At 41.0% G+C, this 20,633-nt stretch overlaps 1 protein-coding gene across 3 annotated transcripts in view; it reads right to left on the bottom strand.

Moving 5' to 3' along the window:
* LOC124795520 (peroxisomal acyl-coenzyme A oxidase 3-like) overlaps positions 1-20,633 on the bottom strand; it is a 342,519-nt gene that overhangs the window by 53,379 nt on the left and 268,507 nt on the right. The gene's annotated exons all lie outside the window — the stretch shown is intronic.

Below are 20,633 nucleotides of genomic sequence, written 5' to 3'. Positions count from 1 at the left end.
TGACACTTGGGGTGTCTCATGCAATGTGTCAAATTTTTCACTATTTCTGCACCCCAAGGCAGCAGCATGAAGATTGTTGACACTAGCCAGAAGTGCAGCAGCTGTTTATGAACTGTAGCCAGCTCTTCCTGTGTCTGCAGACAGCATGCATGCATCCAACCCTTACTAGCAAAACTAACTGATTTTTTTTTTTCCCCCCTTTGAGTCATCAGTCTTCTGATTGGTTTGAATGTGGCCCACCACAAATTCCTCTCCTGAAGTAGTAAAAAGCATACAGAAACCTAAATATGCAACTTGCTACCCTCCTGATGTGTCACCCATGGGCGCACCGATACCTTACTGAGCTGAGTAACTGACTATTCAGAAGAAATGAAAACTGTGCTACAGACTGCCTGCATTTACACTTACAAAACACAAGATGAATTGTCTTTAGCAGAAAATTGAAAAACAAGCAAAGAATTTAAGGAATATACTACTACTAAAACATGAGTAAAGCTAAATATGTAGCTCACTGGTCTGGAGATGTGAACAGGTGGCAGCAGAGAGCCTGAGTGACTGGCTTGTGGAACAAATGGACATTTGTCTTCAGAACAAAACAATAATAATAAAATAATGATTACCAAAGAGGCAGAAGGACCATGTTTCAATTATGAATTAGAAATGATTTAACTCTTCAGGACGTGTTCTACATCCTACACTTTACGTATCCCACAATATTTCCTCAAGGCAATTGTTCAACATTGTCAGATGATGGGTGCTGACCATACCAATTACCAGTGCCCCCTCTGTGACAGTCTGTTATGGAGGCCTCATTTGAAACTCGTGCATGTGTGACCAAGTAGGGAAATGTGAACACCACATATGGAACTCGGGTGGGAGAGAGAGGGGTAAGTGGGGGCGGGGCTTTACTGAAGACACTCATACTACAATTATCAGATCTCTTAATTAGTTTTGATGTTGTATCTTTATCTACAATACTGCCTTTAAAGGGTTCTTTGCAATTCAGATGCAATATGCAGCAAGTTTACTCAATGACAAATATTATAAACAAGTACACAAAGTCACCTTGGGAAGCCCACTTCCTCTCATAGTGGCCAACTATTTTGTAGAAGATTTTGAAGAGAAAGATCTAAAACCAGCCATTTTAAAAAAGTTATTGTTTCTTGATGGTCTGTGGATGTTACGTTTGTTGTGTGGCCCCATGAAACCAAAACATTATCTGTATTTCTGCAACATCTAAATTCACTCCATCCAAATATTCAGTCTACAATAGAGATGGAGAAAGACAGTATATAACAGTTTATGGACATTTTGGTACACAGGAAAGCCAATGGAACACTGGGGCACACCATGTAGTGCTAGTCTGTTGACGTTAACTTATGTATTTACACTGCAACATGTGACGGTGTATTGTGCACCCTGATTCACTGAGCGGGCAGGTGTCCAGGCCTGACAGTCTGTCGAGTGAGGTTCAACACCTCAGCACAATTTTCTGACAGAATGACTATTCTGAAAGAGATATCCATCACACATTCTACTGAAAATAAATCCAGCTGAGGCAACAAAATGAATAAAGAAAGAATCCACTACTATTGCAGTACTTTTGCCATATTTTGTCAACTATCACAAAAGTCTTCAAGAGACACAACATTAGACATGTCTTTCATCCCTCAGAAAAAGTGAGGACACATTTAAGTCCTGTCAAAGATGATTTCAGCCTAGCAAAAAACGTGTGTACAATATTCCTTGTGAGTGTAGAATGATATATTTTATTTAGACATATCGTCCAAGACAGATGCAATAAACACCATCATCATATGTATCTGGGCCAACTGCATAAATCTGGAATAGTACAACAGTGCTTTACAACAAGATACTGCACAATATATGTGAAGACGAAGATTATATCCTCAGTTTAGTCTTTCCAGGGCTACATGACAAAGGTGGTAATACATATTCACATGATGGGTAATCTCATAAATAGAGATTCACACTTGCAACTAAGTTCAGCCTGCACTTGCTACCATTAGATACATACAGACACAAGAATTTCTGACCAATGACAGTTACACTGCAACATCTAGCTAACAATTTTGGTTTGCATTTCAACCACACCAACAGTTGGCAGCTGCTCTGATTACGTGGTGCATGTGCAGATGGCCACAGCCCAGCTACCAGAAGAGGGCTCTGAATATGCTGCTGTTATCTCATTGCAAGGAACTCTATTGCACATGCGTGACTTTCAATTAAGGCCTCCATCACAGACCATCACGATGCAGACATCAGTAATTGCTACTTGCCAGCAGTAACAAACCGCCACCACCTGACAATGTCGAGCATTTGCCTTGAAGAAATACTGTGGGATACATGAAACATGATCAGGTAGCAAACTCAAGAGACATATGCAGAATTTAAATGAGATAGCTCTGGGAAGGAGCATACAGAGGAACTGAGGCTCAAGTTTAGAAGAATAGCTAACCAGAGCACCGCATCCTCCATGGTATACAGTTTCTATAAACAAACTTCTAAAGAAATGGTGACTGCTGAATAGTAGGTGCAAAACAAAATGTAAAGCTATAAATAGAGATTCTAAATGAAATGGATTTGGCTGTCAAAAGGGCAATGTGTGAAGTCCTTGACAACTACTGTTAACAGAATTTTATCAAGGGACCTCTAAAAAAACTCTAAGAAATTGTACCCATATGTAAAGGCTGCCAGTGGCATCACAATTTGTCTCCAGACTCTCATGGATGAACAGGAACTGTAACTCAGAGTATCAAGATAAGAGCAGATTTTCTGAACTCCTTTTCCAAATGTATTTCACAAAGGAGGATCCAGAAGTAGTGCCCCAGTTTCACTCTTTACCACTTCAAAGATGACTGATATAACAATTAGAACATTAAACATATTTGCAATTGTGAATATGGACAACCTTCAGCTGTAGAATGGAATGGTGATGATGAAAATTTGTGCTGGACCAGGGCCCTAACCACGATTTCCCACTTATCACGAGCAGTGCCCATTCATTTTGACATTCGTGCAGGGGCACTGCAATATCATATAAATATTAGTATCAGTGGCACTGAGAAATAGCCAAAACAGTTAAAACATAAATATGCTCCCAGGCCCAACAGAATCCCTGGTAGATTGTACACAAAATTAGCATCTGAGTTTGCTAATATACCATAATATATCTTACATCCTTCAACAATATATTGTGCCCAGTGGTTGGAGGGAAGTACAGGACTCTCCTGTATTAAAGAGGAGAAGGAGAAGTGATCCACAAAATTACTGTCCAACATCAATGACATGCATAGAATTTTAGACCTTATTTGGACTTCAAACAAAATGTGGCTTCTTGAATAAAGTGACCTCCTCCATGACAACAAGCACCGATTACAAAAACTGGGTCCTAAGCTTGCACTTTAGGCACACGACATCCTGAAAGCAAGGGCTATATGCCATCATGTTGATGCAGTATTTCCTGACTCCTGAAAGGCATCTGAAGAAGTTCCATGTCAATATTTATTAATGAAAGTATAATCATATATACCAACAAATGTACATTGTGACCAAAATGAAGATTCCTCAGTACAGAGGAGGCAGCATTTTATATCGGACCAAGCATCACAGACAGGAGTAGAAGTAACTTCAAGTATATCTCAGGAAAGAGTGCTAGGATCCTTACTATTAATGTTGCATATTATTGATGTGGTAGACAATATTAATAGTATCCTCAGACTTTCTACAGGTGGTGCAGTGCGCTACAATGAAATACCATCTGAACAATGCTGCACAAATATTGAGTCTACTTCAAAGATTAGTAATTTGCTTTAATTGTCCAGAGTTGTAAAACTGTGCACTTCACAAGATTTAGAAATATATTGTTTTGTTTGGTTTTAGGGCGCAAAAACAACTAGGGTCATACCTGCCCATGTCAAAATTGTAGTACACAAAGACACAGAGGAGTTAAAAATGACTATATGTCAATCCTAATCGAAGTAAGAGAAGACAGCTAAAAACAGGGACATGGAGAAAGGTCTATAAAATACACCATGGAGAAACAGAGGTCTAGAACTAAAAATTAAATGTCCTTCACCTTATTGCTCAACAGCCTATGCATCATTCACTGAAATGTTGCATATTAGTGATGTGGTAGACAATATTAATAGTAACCTCAGACTTTCTGCAGGTGGTGCAGTGAGCTACAATGAAATACCATCTGAACAATGCTGCACAAATATCGAGTCTACTTCAAAGATTAGTAATTTGCTTTAATTGTCCAGAGTTGTAAAACTGTGCACTTCACAAGATTTAGAAATATATTGTTTTGTTTGGTTTTAGGGCGCAAAAACAACTAGGGTCATACCTGCCCATGTCAAAATTGTAGTACACAAAGACACAGAGGAGTTAAAAATGACTATATGTCAATCCTAATCGAAGTAAGAGAAGACAGCTAAAAACAGGGACATGGAGAAAGGTCTATAAAATACACCATGGAGAAACAGAGGTCTAGAACTAAAAATTAAATGTCCTTCACCTTATTGCTCAACTGCCTATGCATCATTCACTGAAACAGTTGATAACTCAGATGGCAAACACAAACAGGAATGTAAGTAATTAATAAAACACATTCCATTAGGAAATGGTGGACAGTTAAAAGTTAGTCACAACACACACAAAGTGGTGGGGAAGCACCATTGAACAAGTGCAATGGCTAAAGAGATAGTGCCCAATATGCAACCTAGTTAAAATGACCTCCTCATGGTGAGAGGGCCGAGAGGTGGTCGTCCTGCTGGGAGAGGCTTAATAGCCTGGAGCTTGTTCCTATGAAGAGAGGACCAGTGGTGATGCCAAAATGAGCCATCTGCTGACACATGACAACACAGAGATTATCTGAGGGAATATAAGAATTAGCGAGCTGAGGTACAAGGGCCACAGCCTTGGCAGCAGCATCAGTGGCCTTGTTTCCTGTCAGACCAATGTTACCAGGAACCTGTATAAACAGCACAGTACAAACGGAGGAGGGTGGTATGCTCTGTACCCCAGAAAGAACCATTGAGGACATGTAGAATGCTGAGGGATCACATACAGTGGGCTCCCAGGTTAAGACACATGGAAGAACAAAGAGAGTTTCCTATCAACATGAGTCCCAGGAATTTTGTAGTTTCAATGAATGGAAGAGCAAAGGACCTAGGACGTAAAGACGGTGAAAGAAACCAATTGCACTGCCAGAAATTCATATAAACTGTTTTGTTAGGGAAAAAAGGAAGCCACTATCAATGATCCATGAGTAAAGACGACCAAGACATCACTGAAGATGCCACTCAATGAGACAAGTCCGCGGAGGACTGCAATAGATTGCAAAATTGTCAACGAAAAGGGAGCCGGAGATGCCTGGTGGGAGACAGGCCATTATAGGGTCAATGGCAATAGCAAAGAGGACAATGCTCAGGACAGAACCCTGAGGTACACCATTTTTGTGGATATAGGTGTCCAACAAGGCAGAACCCAGACAAGCCTTGAAGACTTGGTCTTTTAAAAATTCCTGAAGGAAATGGCACAGGCGGACACGGAAGCCCCACATGTAGAGAGTACAGAGGATACCAATCCTTCAGCAGGTGTTGTGGGCTTTCTCAAAATCGAAGAATGTGATCACAGTCTGGGATCACTGCAGAAAACAATTCATGACGTGGGTGGACAAAGTGACGAGACGGTCAACTCCAGATTGCCACACTCAAAGGCCACATTGTGCAGTGGTTAGTAAATTGCAAGACTCGAGCTACCGTACCAGCTGGGCATGAATCATAGATTCCATCACCTTGCACACACTGCTGATGAGAGAAATGAAGTGGTAGCTAGAAGGAAGTTGTTTGTCCTTACTGGGCTTAGGTATGGTATGACAGTGGCTTCATACCGGTGTCCAGGAAACATGTCCTCTGCCCAGATGGGGTTGTACGCAGAAGTAGTAGTAGAAGTAGAAGGTTATTGTCTCATTACATACAATTTCAAGCCATTGACTTAAAAGTACAGGAGACTCGTCAAAACACAAAAACTGGTTTACAATTTTCCTTATAATATCAGTAATATAATATACAGTACTGAATAATTACTTAATTAAGCAGTTAATAATTTTTCTTCAAAAGTAACAAACTTTTAACATTATTAGTCCTAAGTATTTGCTCTCTCCTGCTCAAATTTTCAGGTTGTCATTTATGAATTCTACTGAATAGTAACAATTCTGCACTAGTTTCTCATATAAGGATTTTTTCAGTGTTTCTAAATTTATGCTGAGCAATTCGCTTCCTTTCACTTTGTTATAAATTTTCATACCCATATAATTTGGAGTTTGAGAATAAAGTTTTAAACAGTGGGTGGGCAGCATAAAATTCTTTTGATTTCTGGTGTTGTTATCATGTTGAACATGATTTGTTACACATAAATCAGGGTTACTATGTACAAAGATAATCAGCTCATATATGTATAATGAGGGAACACTTAGTATACTCAGATTTTTTAAGAGTGGGTGACATGATTTTCTTCGCCCTACATTTTACATATTTCTAGTGATGGGTTTCTGAAGTTTTAGTATTCAACACATATGGTTTGAGACACCCCAAAATACAATTCCATATCTTATTACTGACTCAAAGTAGCTGTGATACACTACTTTTCTTATGCCCATACTGGTAGCATTGTACAATATTTTCATTGCATATCCTAGGCTATTTAATTTATTTGCAAGGTATTGTATGTGTGACCCCCATGATAGATTTTTATCTAGTTAGATTCCTAGGAATTTTACACACCTAGCTTCCTGCAAATCTTGGTTTCTGTGTCTGACCTGAATATCATTTAATTTTGGTTGTTTTGTTTTAAATTGAATTAACTGAGTCTTTTCCATGTTTAATTTTAATCCATTTAAATCAAACCAGGTATCTAAGTTTTCTAGAGTATTTAATACAGTTTGTGGAATTTGATCTGTAATGTTACTTTCAATGATTAAAGATGTGTCATCTGCAAACTGAGTGACACTCAATATTAAGTGGCAGATCATTTATGTACAACAAAAACAGAATGGGACCTAAGACAGAACCTTGGGGTACTCCTTGTGAAATGGTTTTCCATTCTGAAGTATAAGTTCCTCTCTCTGATGTTATAACCATACTCTGTCTTCGGTTGGTTAGATAGGATTTAAACCATTCTAATACCATGCACCTAATTCCATACTTTTCCAGTTTACAAAGTAGCAAGGAGTGATTCACATTATCAAAGGCCTTTGATAGGTCACAAAAATTCCTGTGGCATGCAGTGAGTTGTCTAGAGATGAGCTAATTTTATCAACAAAATTATTTATAGCAGATATTGTGGTTTTGTCTTTTTGAAATCCGTAATGATTTTTAGAAATTATTTTAAATTTTTCTATGTATTTTTGAATTTGTATGGTGACTACCTTCTCAAATATTTTTGACAGTGATGGAAGAAGAGAGATTGGTCGATAGTTTCCCATGTGTTCTTTTGTGCCTTTTTTGAATAGTGGCTTAACTACTGCATACTTCAGTGTTCCTGGAAAATAACCTTCTTGAAGGGACTGGTTAAGTATTGTAGTTAGTGGCTGTGCAATTATTTTAGAGACTGTTTATAACACTTTTGTTGGCATTCCATCCCATCCTGCTGATGTTTTACTTTTTAGTGACAGTATCAGATTTTCTATACCTTTTACTGTAGTTTTTGTAAAGGTACAGAAAAATTCACCATCAAGTTGCTCACCGTTGAAGAAATTTACTGTGTCTGCTTACTCTGCTACATTGACATTAGATTTGTTTACATTTATAAAGAATTCATTAAACAATTCAGAAATTTGAGCAGGATTTACAATAGTTTTATCCTCTATCTTGATTTCAGAAATATCGTGGCCTCTACCTGTGGCACCTGTTTCAACTTTGATCACTGACCATAATGCCTTTGATTTGTTTTTACTATCCAATATAAATCTATTACTTGCTAGCTCTTTGGCTGCCTTTACAACTTTTTTAAAAATATTTTTGTAATCTTTTTCATATGTAACAAAATCAGGACTTTTATTATGTTTTAGTTCCCTATGTAGCTGTCTTTTTCTTGCACTTGAGATTTTTATTCCTTCAGTTATCCACTTTACTTCATTTTCTACTTTTTATGATGTACAGTAAGGGGGAAAGTTTCACTAAAAATGAGCAGGAATTTTTCCAGAAAAATAGCAAAATCTTCAGAGCATGAAATACTATGATCTATAGACTACTCCACCTTATTTATCTATGACAGAATAAGTTTATATTATCTTTGCTGAACTGGCATTTGGTGTAGGTTTTTTTTGTGCAAGATTCTATTGTTTTTGGTAACTCCCTAAACAGAGCGCAATGATCAGAAAGTCCTAAATCTAAACAAAACTTAGTTGCCTCATTATAAGTGTAATTGGTTAAAATATTACACGTGGGAAAAATTATATATAAAAACAAAGATGAGGTGACTTACCGAACAAAAGCGCTGGCAGGTCGATAGACACACAAACAAACACAAACATACACACAAAATTCAAGCTTTCGCAACAAACTGTTGCCTCATCAGGAAAGAGGGAAGGAGAGGGGAAGACGAAAGGAAGTGGGTTTTAAGGGAGAGGGTAAGGAGTCATTCCAATCCCGGGAGCGGAAAGACTTACCTTAGGGGGAAAAAAGGACAGGTATACACTCGCACACACGCACATATCCATCCACACATACAGACACAAGCAGACATATTTAAAGACAAAGAGTTTGGGCAGAGATGTCAGTCGAGGCAGAAGTGTAGAGGCAAAGAAGTTGTTGAAAGACAGGTGAGGTATGAGTGGCGGCAACTTGAAATTAGCGGAGATTGAGGCCTGGCGGATGACGAGAAGAGAGGATATACTGAAGGGCAAGTTCCCATCTCCGGAGTTCGGATAGGTTGGTGTTGGTGGGAAGTATCCAGATAACCCGGACGGTGTAACACTGAGCCAAGATGTGCTGGCTGTGCACCAAGGCATGTTTAGCCACAGGGTGATCCTCATTACCAACAAACACTGTCTGCCTGTGTCCATTCATGCGAATGGACAGTTTGTTGCTGGTCATTCCCACATAGAATGCATCACAGTGTAGGCAGGTCAGTTGGTAAATCACGTGGGTGCTTTCACACGTGGCTCTGCCTCTGATCGTGTACACCTTCCGGGTTACAGGACTGGAGTAGGTGGTGGTGGGAGGGTGCATGGGACAGGTTTTGCATCGGGGGCGGTTACAAGGATAGGAGCCAGAGGGTAGGGAAGGTGGTTTGGGGATTTCATAGGGATGAACTAACAGGTTACGAAGGTTAGGTGGACGGCGGAAAGACACTCTTGGCGGAGTGGGGAGGATTTCATGAAGGATGGATCTCATTTCAGGGCAGGATTTGAGGAAATCGTATCCCTGCTGGAGAGCCACATTCAGAGTCTGGTCCAGTCCCGGAAAGTATCCTGTCACAAGTGGGGCACTTTTGTGGTTCTTCTGTGGGGGATTCTGGGTTTGAGGGGACGAGGAAGTGGCTCTGGTTATTTGCTTCTGTACCAGGTCGGGAGGGTAGTTGCGGGATGCGAAAGCTGTTTTCAGGTTGTTGGTGTAATGATTCAGGGATTCCGGACTGGAGCAGATTCGTTTGCCATGAAGACCTAGGCTGTAGGGAAGGGACCGTTTGATGTGGAATGGGTGGCAGCTGTCATAATGGAGGTACTGTTGCTTGTTGGTGGGTTTGATGTGGACGGACGTGTGAAGTTGGCCATTGGACAGGTGGAGGTCAACGTCAAGGAAAGTGGCATGGGATTTGGAGTAGGACCAGGTGAAACTGATGGAACCAAAGGAGTTGAGGTTGGAGAGGAAATTCTGGAGTTCTTCTTCACTGTGAGTCCAGATCATGAAGATGTCATCAATAAATCTGTACCAAACTTTGGGTTGGCAGACTTGGGTAACCAAGAAGGCTTCCTCTAAGTGACCCATGAATAGGTTGGCGTACAAGGGGGCCATCCTGGTGCCCATGGCTGTTCCTTTTAATTGTTGGTATGTCTGGCCCTCAAAAGTGAAGAAGTTGTGGGTCAGGCCAGCACATCTTGGCTCAGTGTTACACCGTCCGGGTTATCTGGATACTTCCCACCAACACCAACCCATCCGAACTCCGGAGATGGGAACTTGCCCTTCAGTATATCCTCTCTTCTCGTCATCCGCCAGGCCTCAATCTCCGCTAATTTCAAGTTGCCGCCACTCATACCTCACCTGTCTTTCAACAACTTCTTTGCCTCTACACTTCTGCCTCGACTGACATCTCTGCCCAAACTCTTTGTCTTTAAATATGTCTGCTTGTGTCTGTATGTGTGGATGGATATGTGCGTGTGTGCAAGTGTATACCTGTCCTTTTTTCCCCCTAAGGTAAGTCTTTCCGCTCCCGGGATTGGAATGACTCCTTACCCTCTCCCTTAAAACCCACTTCCTTTCGTCTTCCCCTCTCCTTCCCTCTTTCCTGATGAGGCAACAGTTTGTTGCGAAAGCTTGAATTTTGTGTGTATGTTTGTGTTTGTTTGTGTGTCTATCGACCTGCCAGCGCTTTTGTTCGGTAAGTCACCTCATCTTTGTTTTTATATATAATGGTTAAAATATTATCTATACACGCTGCAGACACTTCATTTACTCGAGTGAAATCAGTAAAATTAGCAGTGAAACCCGATGTTTGAATCATATCAATGAATTCTGTTGAGTTATTGGCTTCATTGGCTAGATATATGTTGAAATCAGTGGTTATTATGATTCTTTTCTTGGTTTCTTTTTGAAGTTTTTGCAATAGACACTGGAACGCACGGAATTCTGTGTTGTTGTTGTTGTGGTCTTCAGTCCTGAGACTGGTTTGATGCAGCTCTCCATGCTACTCTATCCTGTGCAAGCTTTTTCATCTCCCAGTACCTACTGTAACCTACATCCTTCTGAATCTGCATAGTGTATTCATCTCTTGGTCTCCCTCTACGATTTTTACCCTCCACGCTGCCCTCCAATACTAAATTGGTGATCCCTTGATGCCTCAGAACATGTCCTACCAACCGATCCCTTCTTCTGGTCAAGTTGTGCCACAAACTTCTCTTCTCCCCAATCCTATTCAATACTTCCTCATTAGTTATGTGATTTACCCATCTAATTCTTCAGCATTCTTCTGTAGCACCACATTTCGAAAGCTTCTATTCTCTTCTTGTCCAAACTATTTATCGTCCAGGTTTCACTTCCATACATGGCTACACTCCATACGAATACTTTCAGAAATGACTTCCTGACACTTAAATCAATACTGGATGTTAACAAATTTCTCTTCTTCAGAAACGCTTTCCTTGCCATTGCCAGCCTACATTTTATATCCTCTCTACTTCGACCATCATCAGTTATTTTGCTCCCCAAATAGCAAAACTCCTTTACTACTTTAAGTGTCTCATTTCCTAATCTAATTCCCTCAGCATCACCCGACTTAATTAGACTACATTCCATTATCCTTGTTTTGCTTTTGTTGATGTTCATCTTATATCCTCCTTTCAAGACACTGTCCATTCCATTCAACTGCTCTTCCAAGTCCTTTGCTGTCTCTGACAGAATTACAATGTCATTGGCGAACCTCAAAGTTTTTATTTCTTCTCCATGAATTTTAATACCTACTCCTAATTTTTCTTTTGTTTCCTTTACTGCTTGCTCAATATACAGATTGAACAACATCGGGGAGAGGCTACAACCCTGTCTTACTCCCTTCCCAACCACTGCTTCCCTTTCATGTCCCTCGACTCTTATAACTGCCATCTGGTTTCTGTACAAATTGTAAATAGCCTTTCGCTCCCTGTATTTTACCCCTGCCACCTTTAGAATTTGAAAGAGAGTATTCCAGTCAACATTGTCAAAAGCTTTCTCTAAGTCTACAAATGCTAGAAACGTAGGTTTGCCTTTCCTTATCTTTCTTCTAAGATTAGTCGTAAGGTTAGTATTGCCTCACGTGTTCCAGTGTTTCTACGGAATCCAAACTGATCTTCCCCGAGGTTGGCTTCTACTAGTTTTTCCATTCGTCTGTAAAGAATTCGTGTTAGTATTTTGCAGCTGTGACTTATTAAGCTGATAGTTCGGTAATTTTCACATCTGTCAACACCTGCTTTCTTTGGGATTGGAATTATTATATTCTTCTTGAAGTCTGAGGATATTTCGCCTGTTTCATACATCTTGCTCACCAGATGGTAGAGTTTTGTCAGGACTGGCCCTCCCACGGTCGTCAGTAGTTCCAATGGAATATTGTCTACTCCGGGGGCCTTGTTTCGACTCAGGTCTTTCAGTGCTCTGTCAAACTCTTCACGCAGTATCATATCTCCCATTTCATCTTCATCTACATCCTCTTCCATTTCCATAATATTGTCCTCAAGTACATCGCCCTTGTATAGACCCTCTATATACTCCTTCCATCTTTCTGCTTTCCCTTCTTTGCTTAGAACTGGGTTGCCATCTGAGCTCTTGATATTCATACAAGTCGTTCTCTTATCTCCAAAGGTCTCTTTAATTTTCCTGTAGGCGGTATCTATCTTACACCTAGTGAGATAGGCCTCTACATCCTTACATTTGTCCTCTAGCCATCCCTGCTTAGCCATTTTGCACTTCCTGTCGATCTCATTTTTGAGACGTTTGTATTCCTTTTTGCCTGTTTCACTTACTGCATTTTTATATTTTCTCCTTTCATCAATTAAATTCAGTACTTCTTCTGTTACCCAAGGATTTCTACTAGCCCTCGTCTTTTTACCTACTTGATCCTCTGCTGCCTTCACTACTTCATCCCTCAAAGCTACCCATTCTTCTTCTACTGTATTTATTTCCCCCATTCCTGTCAATTGCTCCCTTATGCTCTCCCTGAATCTCTGTACAACCTCTGGTTCTTTTAGTTTATCCAGGTCCCATCTCCTTAAATTCCCACCTTTTTGCAGTTTCTTCAGTTTTAATCTACAGGTCATAACCAATAGATTGTGGTCAGAGTCCACATCTGCCCCTGGAAATGTCTTACAATTTAAAACCTGGTTCCTAAATCTCTGTCTTACCATTATATAATCTATCTGATACCTTTTAGTATCTCCAGGGTTCTTCCATGTATACAACCTTCTTTCATGATTCTTAAACCAAGTGTTAGTTATGATTATGTTGTGCTCTGTGCAAAATTCTACAAGGCGGCTTCCTCTTTCATTTCTGTCCCCCAATCCATATTCACCTACTATGTTTCCTTCTCTCCCTTTTCCTACACTCGAATTTCAGTTACCCATGACTATTAAATTTTCGTCTCCCTTCACAATCTGAATAATTTCTTTTATTTCATCATACATTTCTTCAATTTCTTCGTCATCTGCAGAGCTAGTTGGCATATAAACTTGTACTACTGTAGTAGCTGTGGGCTTCGTATCTATCTTGGCCACAATAATGCGTTCACTATGCTGTTTGTAGTAGCTTACCCACATTCCTATTTTCCTATTCATTATTAAACCTACTCCTGCATTACCCCTATTTGATTTTGTGTTTATAACCCTGTAGTCACCTGACCAGAAGTCTTGTTCCTCCTGCCACCGAACTTCACTAATTCCCACTATATCTAACTTTAACCTATCCATTTCCCTTTTTAAATTTTCTAACCTACCTGCCCGATTAAGGGATCTGACATTCCACGCTCCGATCCGTAGAACGCCAGTTTTCTTTCTCCTGATAACGACATCCTCTTGAGTAGTCCCCGCCCGGAGATCCGAATGGGGGACTATTTTACCTCCGGAATATTTTACCCAAGAGGACGCCATCATCATGTAATCATACAGTAAAGCTGCATGCCCTCGGGAAAAATTACGGCTGTAGTTTCCCCTTGCTTTCAGCCGTTCGCAGTACCAGCACAGCAAGGCCGTTTTGGTTATTGTTACAAGGCCAGATCAGTCAATCATCCAGACTGTTGCCCTTGCAACTATTGAAAAGGCTGCTGCCCCTCTTCAGGAACCACACGTTTGTCTGGCCTCTCAACAGATACCCCTCCGTTGTGGTTGCACCTACGGTACGGCTATCTGTATCGCTGAGGCACGCAAGCCTCCCCACCAACGGCAAGGTCCATGGTTCATGGGGGGGGGGGGAGGGGGGGGGGAAGGGGGGACGGAATTCTGTACACAGATAAAATTACAATATTTTATGCTAACTCTACGGAGCAGCTTTCAAATACACATTCTTCATTAAGGGAATCGAAATCGAGTCTTGCTTTACATTCCATTGATCTTTCCACTAGTATGCACAATCCTCCTTGTGTTAAATTACTTCTACAAAAGGTTATTTAAGATTTTGATACTATCCTTCATAAGCATACAATCTTGATATTTGGTATTTCCAACAAAATGATTTGCAAAGTCGTTAAGTTTAGTTTCTCTGCCATTTGTGTAATTTGAACTTAACCTACTTATGTTCAAGTGCAATAAGAACATATAGTTACCTTTTTGAATATTCCTAATGGCATCTGGTTTGATATGCTGTGTGTGTATTTTTTCATTAGGCCTATCAACATAGCAAGCAAAAAGTGCTTGCCCACAAGAGAAAGGTGCTGGAACATCTGAATGTGAACATCGTATGGCTTTGAGGTGGAAGATCAAGATGAAGTGAGAGCATGCTCTACCTCCCTCATAGTAAAGACAGCATTGTAGCACTCATGATTTGGAGAAAGAGAAGGGTATCACCAGAGCCTCGTCCACTCATTTCTGGTAGAGGAAGGCAGGGTGACAGTGGGAGTACTCAAAATCTCTGCAAAATGGTGGCCAAAGGTGCTGGAGATAACAATAGGGTCCACGATGACATCATCTGTTGCTTTCAGGCTGGAAATTGGAGAATGGATCTTGGCACCAGAGAGCTGTCGGAAGTTGGCTCTCACAACCGAAAGAGGAGTGGAAATGTTAAAAGAACTAGTAAATGAAATTCAGATAGCTTTTCAGCTATCCTGAAGAATGCAACAACACTGTGCATGCATCTTTTTATAATGAATGCAGTTTGCCTTCATAGGATGATGGTTAAAAATGCAGGGAGCATGCCTCCGTGTGTGAATTGTGTCATGGAGTGCCTCAGTCCAGCAAGGGTCTGGGACACACATGGTAAAGAGGTCGAGCTAGGAATGGAATGTTCTGCAGTGGTAAGGATAACATTTGAAAGATACTCCACCTGGTCATCACAACTGGGGAATTGTTGCTCACTGAAGGTCACCAGGAGGAGTAAAGTCTCCAGTTGGCCTTAGTAAGCTGCCATTTAGACGTGCACATGATTGACATAGGAGTCAGCAAAAGGATAGCACATGGGAAATGGTCACTCAAGTATGTGTCAGAGATGATGTACCACTCTAGATGATGGGCAAACTGGGCAGTGCAGAAGGATAGGTTCAAATGGGAATACGTGTGTGTGGAGTCTGAAAGGAATGTGGGTGCTCCTGTGTTAAGGCAGAAGAGGTTAAGTTGATTGAGAAGGTCAGCCAAGAGGGCACCTCTTGGACAGGTTCTGAGAGAATTGCAAAGGGGATGGTGTGCATTGAAGTCACTGAGCAGCAGAAATGGATGAGGTAGCTGCCCAATAAGCTGGATGAAACCTGCCCTGGTGACATCGAATGAGGAGAGATGTAAATGGTACAAAGGGAAAAGTTCAAGTGGGGAAAGAAAAGGCAAACTGCAACAGCTTGAAGGTCGGAAGTCAGGGAAATGGGTTGGTTACAAACGTCATCCCATAAGAGAAGCACGACTCCCCCATGAGATGGAATGCCAACCTTGGGGGAAAGGTCAAAGCAGAACAGGAAGAAATGCAAGAGCTAAAAGTGGTTGTGAGGGCGCAATTTAGTTTCCTGAAGGCAGAGAACAAGTGAACATTGCAATGCTAAGAGCAGCCGTTAATCCTCTGCATTCCATTGCAGGAGACTCATGATGAAGAAAAAATGAAGGGATATCACCACAGTGGGTGCCGAGTGCCATACTGCGAAGACTCACTGCTACGCTGCACAGAGGCAGGTGGATCCTGCTCCATGAGGTCTACAGGAGCATCGGCATTCTTCTGCTGTTGGCCTGTGGAGCCCAGTGCAGCAAAATGATTGGTGTGCAGACCGGAACATGGAGATCAGCCAGGCGAGCATATCATGTGGCGACACCATTGAAGAGGATCTTTGAGTCAGTGAAGGAGAAGACCGTTTGCCTTTGTTGGACTTTTTCGAACCTTTCCAGTTAGCAGAGGAAGAGTCAGATGCTGGTTGGCTGGAGGGATGTAGTAAGTCTTCACAAGAGTATTCCTTCTGTCCTTTCCAGCTTGCTGGTTGTGTAGCTGGTGACTTCGCCCCGTGAGGTAAAAGTTTGGTGGCGTGTTGCACAGCTGAAGGAGGAGATGGCGATTTCATAACCATGGAGCTAAATTTGAGGTCACATGTCTGCTTGGCCATGTATTTCGTGGAGTGAGAGGTAGCAAGAACAATACTGTAGGTGCCAGATGGTAGAACACAGGGTTTCCGACTAGCCAGTAACTTGTGAATGACTGGGTAAGGCACTTTTTCCTTCACCTGAATCTCATAGACAGCCTGCTCATTGAGATGCATGGGACAATCGCAGGAGGAAGCAGCATGGTCACCATTGCAGTTGATGCAGCAGGGAGAAGGAGGTGGACAATCACCCCCGTGAGTATCCCTGCCACAGGTTACACATTTGGCTGGGTGTCAATAGGACTCTCGAGTGTGGTTGTAAAGATGATACTGATACCAGCGCATCAAATTCGGAATATATGAACTGACAGTGATAACTTCATAATTTGCTTTTATCACTGATGGAAGGACCACTTTATCAAAAGCAAGAAACAGAGTGCATGTGGGCACTAAGGATGCATCTATTTTTTTTATCACCTGATGAATGAGAATGACATCCTGATCGGAGAGGTACATTTGGATTTCTGCCTTGGTCAGACAATCAAGCAGACTAGTGTAAGTAATACCACTGGAAGAATTCAGGGTTTGAATGGCCTTGACATGTACAGGATAGCTGTGGAGGAGCGAAACAGCAAGCACTTGTTGTGCTTGAGAAACAGAAGTAGTCTCCAAAAGCAAAGTACCATTGCACAAATGAGACCAGGATTTCACATGGGTGGTAATTGCACCAACCCTTTCTGAATAATAAATGGATTTACCATTGCGAAGGACTGACCATCTTTAGTACGGGAAACCAAGAGGAACCTTGGTACAGTTGGGAGAGTCTTTGATTTGTTAGCCTCAGCCCATTTACATTGAATGTGAAGATGATTGGCTCATTGCGAGAAAATCCCCCACGATTTCCAGCATCTCTGATGGCACACTCCTTCCAACAGGGAGCCCCCTTCAGAAGGGGGCGCACCCGCCTTCAGTGATTCTTCATTCACGCCTCAGGTCATATCTCCCGAACACTTGACAGAGGGACCAATCAGCAATTTGGGAAGATAGCAGCTCTGGAAACCACCCTCCCTGGGGCTGGCTTGTACCAGGGGGTACGTGTGAACTCTACCTGTCAAGCTGGGGCTGGGATTTATGCATTACCTAGTCACCTGTTATGCATCATGTGCATGGGCCAGCCTTCAGGAGCACACAGGGAGGAAGAAGAAGAAAAAGAGGAACCTCAAATGGCAAAGCTGAGGACGGACAGGAGGAGGCGAACAAAGAAAGAAAACAGGATCGAAAAAACAGTGGTGAGACTGTTCCAGTGTCAGCCACTGACAATGTGGAACACACTCTGGAAAACACCCCAGAGTTGTTTCCCAAGGGAGTGGTCAAAGAATAGCAAGAGGATAGACATGCACCATGGAATGGAAAAGATGCTGCAAAGGCTGGGGCCAAGCATGAACCCACCAAAGAGCAGAAAGCCTCCCCCCCCCCGGGGGGGGGTTAGAGATGTAGTACCGTATGATCACAATATCTGTGGGTCACAACTGGAATCAGTTAACTCACACTAATACCTGGGTGAAACAAACTGTGAGGATACAAAACAGAATACTCACAGAAGACCACTCTTACAGCTCACCGACTTTTGTTCCTGGTAGGCCACTTAGGAAAAAAAAGGATAATGGAAAAGATAATGTACTCAAAGAAGCCCAGTGCACATGGTGACAGGTTTGTGTGGCTTCCTGGAGCACATCACAGAAATGTTAAGAAACATGAACTGGCAGATCCTTGAAGATAAGATGGAAATTGCTCTACAGAGTGCCAGTTATACAGTTTTTGGAACTAGTATTAAGTGAGGGATCTATGAATATACTACAGCATCCTACGTGTTGCTCCTGACGATACTGTGAAGACCAATATTAGATTAACTACAGAGCACTCACATCACTTATGCAGTTATTCTTCCTCTCTACATGGAATGTGAATGAGGAGAAACCCTAATATGTGGTACAATGAGAGTAACCTTTGTCATACAATTCACAGTGGTTTGAAGAATATGAGAATAGATGTAGAAAAATGGAAGAAAGAGTTTATTTTTCAAAATTTGTTGTGAATCACTGGAATATTTGTATTAATGAAGCTCAGCAAAATGGGTAAAATGTCTTGGATGTGTGAGAAGTGAGTCAGATCTAAAGAATATTTTTCAATATTTGGAACTGAAGTGGAATATGACTGGATATCAAACATAATGTAATACAGGGTATCCATAATTAAAGTTCCATTTTCAAAACACTGTAGAAAGAGAACCACTGCTCAGAATGACATAAAATTTGAATAGCATACTATTGATGCAGTGGAACATCATGGAACAAAAAACAAATTAATGAAACTTTTACAAACAGATGGTGCTGCAAGCGTCATTATATGCATACCAACAGACATGCAGCACATGGGTGTTCCTCTGTTTACATTAGAGATGCCCAACATGACTGTCTCCATGCTGGTAAAGCAGAAGAACAAGAAATGTAATTGTGCACCAACAGCCCTGCAGAAGTTCCAGACACTCAAGGTATGAAACATCAGCCATCATTTCCCTACAGCCTGGCCACCCAGATCACCTGACCATATTCCATGTGAATACTGGCTATGGTTATCTGAAAGATGTTGGTTTAGTGCTCCAATTACAAACTTAGCTGAACCGAAGGCTTGTATTGCATAACACATTCTGAGTGTGGCTCCCAAGATACTCCAATATGTTGTGGAACATGCTGTTTCTCCATTTCAACTTGTGGCTTGAAATGGTGGACAGCATATTGAACATGTCTTGTTCCAGTCTCACAACATTTAGAAACTGACACCATTTTGCTTTTTATGCAGTTTTTGGCCCTAGGAAAATTACAAACCAATGTCATGTTGCTTTTTATGCAGTTTCTGACGCTAATACAATTAAAAGCTTATGGCATTTTGCTGTTTATGCCATTTTTGGCCTTAGAACAATTAAAAACAGATTTTTCCTGTCAGACATGGTATGTCCTTGCAATCGTGGATGAGCTTATCTAACGAACAGTGCCACAAGTGTTGACTGCTGAACTTGTGAAGTCATGCACGTTGAATAGTATGGATGGTGTAATGTGCAACTCAAACCACAGCCATCACATTGTGATTCATCTGTCATTTTTAGCTGATACCATTTATGGTAAGATGCTTACAGTGCCATCTATCGGTAATTTTTTTCTTTCTCCCATGAAGTTTCTCCCTGCATCAATAATATGCTGTTCAAATTTGACATCATTCTGAGGAGTGGTTCTCCTTCTGCATTAATTATGAACACCCTGTATATGAAAACAGAGCTTAGGCCTACATGACAGTCCTAGGTACTGAAATTTAGAGTAAGTGTTAAGCTTTAATAATCCCACAGCAACACTGTTGATATGATCAAGCATGTCTTAGTGTGGAACATTAACTCAAAAGTAATGGAACTACCATGAAGAATTTGTCACACACTCAAATAATTTTACAATCACAAGAAATGACATGAGGAATTTTTTTAAATTCTGTCAAAACTTTGATGACATGTTAAAATATGCATTTTTTTCAGAGGACTCATTAGATAAGTGAATCTGATGGAGTCTGCAACTATGAATGATCATTCTGCTACAGAGTGCTTTCTAACTATTTCATAATTACCAAAGCAAAAATGGAAAGGAAGTAATAAGAAGCAGTAATTCTCAACAGTGCCTACTGGTGCCAATCCAGAAAGAAAAGACAGATATGCCAGTGACAAAGCACGAAACTACCCAAACCTGACTGGCAGTTAAAGAATAAAATATTAAAATTTTATGCAGAATAACAAGTGATTTTGGAAAAAAAGAGGCTCAGGAGGAGATTTAGGATGAACAGGTAGGTGCTTAGGTTCCTACATATAGGTAACGCCACTAGAGAGAACTCTAGATGATGAAACTGTGGAGTTAAATTGTGGTTACAATACAATCTACTTTCCACATTGTCATAGATAATCTGGAGATGACATGGATGTGGGATTGTGTAGTATGAAATTGAAAGACATATAAAAAACAAGAGAAAAAGGAAATAAGCAGATTGCCATCTGCCTCATTCTTAAGGTACTTAGAATATGAATCAGTTCAGCATTATTTCATAGTCTTGAACAAAACACTTTTGTT

The sequence above is a fragment of the Schistocerca piceifrons genome, chromosome 4 (assembly GCF_021461385.2).
Source record: "Schistocerca piceifrons isolate TAMUIC-IGC-003096 chromosome 4, iqSchPice1.1, whole genome shotgun sequence".
NCBI lineage: Eukaryota > Metazoa > Arthropoda > Insecta > Orthoptera > Acrididae > Schistocerca > Schistocerca piceifrons.
The sequence above is the reverse complement of the archived record's forward strand: the minus strand, read 5'-3'. Positions and strand labels throughout refer to the sequence as shown.